General features: G+C 41.7%; 1 protein-coding gene across 2 annotated transcripts in view; it reads right to left on the bottom strand.

Moving 5' to 3' along the window:
• Window positions 1-5,691, bottom strand: part of LOC149324029 (phospholipid phosphatase 1) — a 125,104-nt gene that overhangs the window by 30,037 nt on the left and 89,376 nt on the right. The window lies entirely within an intron of this gene.

Here is a 5,691-nt window from a genome sequence, read left to right as displayed (position 1 = left end):
CTGAAAAACAAGAATATGTATTTATTTCCTTTTGTTGTATAAAAGAACTCTTAACATTAAGCAGTCATCATCATTTGCTACTCTCCTTTTCATTAAAAAAACCCCAACAAAATATGTAGTGTGGGCCAAACAGCACACAGAGATTTCCGTATCTGAGTTACAAAATCAGGCCCCATTCACAAGCTCACTGGGTACCTCTGCTTTTCACCATAACCTTCCTAAAGAGAAGTTAAAACAAATGCTGTTGTTGAAGAAGAATGGAACACAAGCATGCCAGTGCAAAAATGTTTTTACAGTATTATGTCAAATAACAGAGAGCCAGTGTGATGCAGTGGTTTGCGCATTGGACTATGACTCTGGAGAACAGGGTTTGAATCCCAGCTCAGCCATGTAAACCCACTAGGCAACCTTGGGGAAGTCACACTCTCTCAGCCTCAGGGAAGGCAATGGCAACCCCCCTCTGAAGAAACTTGCCAAGAAAACCCTGTGATAGGTTTGCTTTAGGGTTGCCATAAGTCGGAAATGACTTGAAGGCACACAACATCAACATCAACAACAGTTTTACTTACATTAGACAAGAATGAAGCACCACCTTAAAGAATAATGCAGGCACTAATGAAGGTTAGCAAGTCTCTGACAAAGAAGCTCCTTTTTATAAAACCCTTTAAATTCCTCGGCCCCCTTTTCTTCCTTGTTCCCTGTCTAGCTGGAAGCTTTTTTGCAGCATCTGCATTGGATACTGAAGGAGGGTTTGAGAAACACTCATCCTATTGCAGCTGTCTGTGCCTATCTGTAACAAGAAAAGTAAATAGCAGTGGCCTCCAGAATCCACCACTGAACATGTGTATACAACAAAACAGACACAAAAAGGATAGCGTATAAGCTTGCATCACCAGGCTAGCCCCAGCATAGAAGCATAGAATCATAGCATGTTAAACAAGTTTAAATCTTTAAGTCTAGCCACCAAAATGGGAAAGTGGAGGCTGATGGATGAAAGAAAGAAAGAAAGAAAGAAAGAAAGAAAGAAAGAAAGAAAGAAAGCATCCTTGGGAACATTTGGAAAGAAGCCTTCAAGTCATCTCTAAAAGGTTCAAAATAATTTTATTTAGTAATGCAGGGCTTATCTGACATAGTTTGTTCATTTCCCATGTGCATATTGTTAGTTTTGGATGAAAGGTTTCCGGAAACATGTTGAACTGATTGGGGGGAGGGGGGGTTATAAGAATCCCTATATTTTTAATTGTATTTCTGCCTCTGGTGCCCAAGAACATACGACTTCAATGAAGTATACATGTAGTTTTATGAATTCTGAAGTGCCACTTCTGTATTTCAAATCAGGCATAATAACACCTTTATAATAGTACCTCAGATAGGAGGTCTGAAGTTAATAAGAACACCAGCAGCAAGTGAGTTCACAGTAAAGACAACTTTCAAACCAGGAGCTCAGACTTATCGTGATTAGTTTTTCTATTCTTGGATACAGCTTTTGCCATGAGACACAGCTAGTACTGTCTGACCTTGCACCATGAGAAAATTTAATCTGCTTTGAGGGGGGGGGGAATATCATGCATTAACAATAGAATATAGTCTACCTTTTCATGTGCTACATATAGGTCCAGCACACTGACTACAGCCAAAGCCGTGTCTGTCAGCGCAACTTAGGCAAAAGTGATGGATAATGGTGCCAAATCCCAGCTGGAAATATTATCTGTCCCTTATTAAATGTGTCAGTCTACCACAAATACACACACACAGAGACATTCTCCTGCCTGCCCCACTGTGTTAATATTTTAAACAGAGAGTCAGACACACAGGGTGAAACAATAGAAAGGCCCCACTAAACATTCCTCTGCAGGCAACCGACCAACCCCTTCTTCCAAAAGCAGTTCTGAGCGTGGAACATTCCATCTCCCCTGCCAGCCAAGGACTTGAGCGTTCCAGACTCAGCTCCAGCTTTAGCGAATATAAACTCTCTTGGTCTTCACCCTGCCACCCTTCCCACCCACCAGCCCTCACTGGATAAATAAGCACTTCCCAATGCGAAAGCATCCCAGAGGTGGGAACATTAAACTCTTGTTTTCTTTTCAATCCTCCCCAACATCTTCACATTTTTATAAGATTGAAATCATCCCAGTAGCAGTTCATACATCAGGCCTCAAGAACTGTCAGGATGTATATTATTCTTTCATGACAACTTGTATATTATTCTTTCATGACAACTGGCTTCATGGATTTTTCTCTTAGAAGGGTCTATTTCAACATATCAGATAATACAGTGCACATATTTCATTTCAACTTCTCACTGGGGCCATGACAACTAGGTGGATGCGTCTCCTTAAAAAAGCAATTTAAGTTTGGGAAGGAGCCCTATAACTGAAGGATAACTCGCCCCAAAATTCATTATGGGGGCTCTAGCAGGGATTCTCTCCATGCTTACAAAGCACTGGCTAAAACATATATAATGGCACCCATCTGAAAAGTACTGTCAGAGCAGTGGGAAATTAAGGCCCGTTACAGACCGCCCAAAAGGGGCGGTCTTGGGCTGCTGCCGGTTACAGCGGGAGGAGCTGCAGCAGCCAAACCGCGCGACTCCTCTGCGCTGCAAAAAAGGAGCGCGGAAATCGCGCTCCTTCCGGAAACCCGGAAGAGACATCGCAAGTGCCAAAGCATGCACTCGCGACGTCTCTTCTGGGTTGGGACATGCGGACACAGAGCGTCCGCTACGTCAAGATGGCGGCGCCTATCTGTATAGGGCGCCGCCATTTTGAGGTATCGATTACGCGTGAGGGGCAAGGCGCGTCCGGAAGCGCCGCCCCTCGCGCGTAATCGTGGTGCGATGACGGCGCCTCTTGCGCCTGTCTGTAACGCGCCTAAGTCTTTTTAACTATTTTTATAACAGTTTACATGCTAGATTTTATATCTCTGTGCCATAGCACTTTTTTTTACTAAACCTCAGAAGACACCCTGCAAAGATTTAACATAATAATGTCACCATAAAATGCCACATGTTCTTTTCCTTGACAACTTTATGTTCCAAGTAATAGCATGCCCTCATTATGTTAAGCATTTCAGCCTGTTACTACAAAAATGTTTGTCATGCAACTGAAAAGGATCAGCAGCTAAATTAACTCTAAACAGGATCCTGGTAAGGAAGAAAAAAATTAAATATAGAATGACTTGAATGGATGGACATATAACATTAGGAACACTATATGAGGATTTTACACACTGTGGCCAAAACAGAAAGGAAGATAAGTAAAGAGAAGTAGAAGAACCATTTGAAGTATTCAACCTTTTTTTTTAATGCAAAGACAAACCATCAGGATGCTACAACCAATTTCAACTTTGACAAGCATACAAATGGCATACACAGCTTTGCAAATGCCTATTTGTCAAATACATATTTTAAAGATGATTTGAGACTCTAACAAAGCATGATCTCAAGTGCTATTATGATATCAAACTGATACTGAGAGAATTGTAGAAAAGAAACAATATGTATTCAGTTGTGAGATTTAATCAACAAGATTGCAACCTTGCAATTCCTGATATGCAAAGGCATACAATGTCTAATGGTGTGCAACAGGAAATACCAAAAGAAAATCAGCATATCTAAAGCAAAGCTTTTGACTGTATAGATCATGAAATACTATAAAACACCCTTAAAGACATAGGAGTGCCAACACAGCTGATAGTCCTGATGAGAAATCTGTATTTAGGACAAGAGGCTACTGTCAGAACAGAGAAACAGAACGGTTCCCAATTGGCAAAGGCATCAGAGAAGGCCACATCTTACCCTAACTGTTCAACTGATATGCAGAGCATATTGCAAGAAAAGCAGGTTTGGACACAGAAGGAGGAGGAGTGAAAATAGGAGGAAGGAATATCAGTAATCTAAGACAAACAAACACCATACAGTGCTACCTCGGGTTACGAATTTAATTCGTTCTGCGGCGCCGTTCGTAACCCGATACATTTCGCAACCCGAAAAGGCGCTGGAAAGCCGCTAGCCGCGGCTTCCGATTTGAATTTCGCGCCGAAATTAATTTCGTAACCCGAAAAATCTTTCGTAACCCGGAACAGTTTTTTCCAATGTAACTTTTTCGTACACCGGAAATTTCGTAACGCGGTGAATTCGTATCCCGGGGTACCACTGTAATATTAAAAGAAAACTTCCCAGACCTGGAATAACTACTAAGGAAGATCAAAGAATAAAGTGTTGAAAAGAAAAATAATGAAAAGAAAACAAAAATAATGACGACGGAGAATCCACATAAATTCAACCTAGGCAATGAAGAAATAGAAATAGTAAGAGTTCTCATACCTGGTATCAAACATTGATAGGAATGGGGACTGCATCTAGGAAATCAGAAGAAGATTAAGAATGGGGAGAAGAGCTATGAAGATCCTAAAATGCAAAGATATACAACTGAGCATAAAAGTTAGAATCATACAAACCACTGCATTCCCTATTACCATGTATGGATGTGAGAGCTGGACAGTTAAGAAACAAGATAGGAAGAAATTTAATTCATTCAAGATGGGGTTCTGGAGAAAAGCACTGAGGATCCCATGGACAGCCAAAACAACAAACAAATGGGTCCTAGAGCAGATCAAGCCAGAAATCTCCCTTGAAGCCAAGATGACAAAACTGAGGCTATCATACTTTGGACATGCCATGAGAAGGCATGACTCAATGGAAAAACCAATAATGCAAGAAAAGGTAGAGGGAAATAGAAAGAGAGGAAGGCAACATGCTAGATGGGTGGACTCTATTAGGGAGGTCATGGGTATGACTTTGCAGGAACTAGGCAGAACAGTGGAGGACAGGGGGTCTTGAGGATGTCTCATCTACAGGGTGGCAATGGGTCGAGATCGACTCGAGGGCAGCTAATAACAACAAACAAATGCAAACAAAATCAAACAGGGCTTATCTGAAATTAGTAGAACAGGCCTGCATGGCAGGATTTTTTTTAAAGCATAATTAAGAACTGCATGAAGACTTAATAAGATTCAAGTAGTCCTGATCCCATTCTGGGAGTAACTCAGGGAGGTACTTGCATGCACCACTGTAACACAGTAGACCAGGAAATCAAAGGTAACATTGACATTGGTTCTTATAATTACGAACACAGTTGCTCCATCTTTGGACACACAAAGAACTACTGTAGACCAGACCACGCCTGGGATTACCTATTTCACAAATTATGAGTGCCCCCAAGAGTGATCAGAAATACTAGTAATTACAAACACGTATTGCAAAGATAATAAATAACTCATAGCATGAATATAACAAAGAAAATTAGTGGTGGGCAATGAAAACCAAATAGCCTAAAGCAGTGGTTCTCAACCTTCCTAATGCCGTGACCCTTTAATACAGTTCCTCATGTTGTGGTGACCCCCAACCATACAATTATTTTCATTGCCACATGCAAATATGTGTTTTCCAATTGACTTTGGCGAGCCCTGTGAAAGGGTCGTTCGACCCCCGAAGGGGTCCCGACCCACAGGTTGGGAACCACTGGCCTAAAGGTACCAGATCCTGTCTGATCTTGGAAGCTAAGCAGGTTCAGCTCTGGTTAGTACTTGGGTGGAAGACCACCAAAGAATATTAGCAGCTTTGTGATATATGCCCTGGTGGCGCAGTGGAGCCCTGGTGGCGCAGTGGTTAAATGCCTGTACTGCAGCCAT

Source organism: Sceloporus occidentalis, unplaced genomic scaffold (assembly GCF_023333645.1).
Source record: "Sceloporus occidentalis isolate IW3139 unplaced genomic scaffold, rSceOcc1.0.p SCAF_1, whole genome shotgun sequence".
Classification (NCBI taxonomy): domain Eukaryota; kingdom Metazoa; phylum Chordata; class Lepidosauria; order Squamata; family Phrynosomatidae; genus Sceloporus; species Sceloporus occidentalis.
Note: the sequence above shows the minus strand (reverse complement) of the source record. Positions and strands in the feature narration are given on the sequence as shown.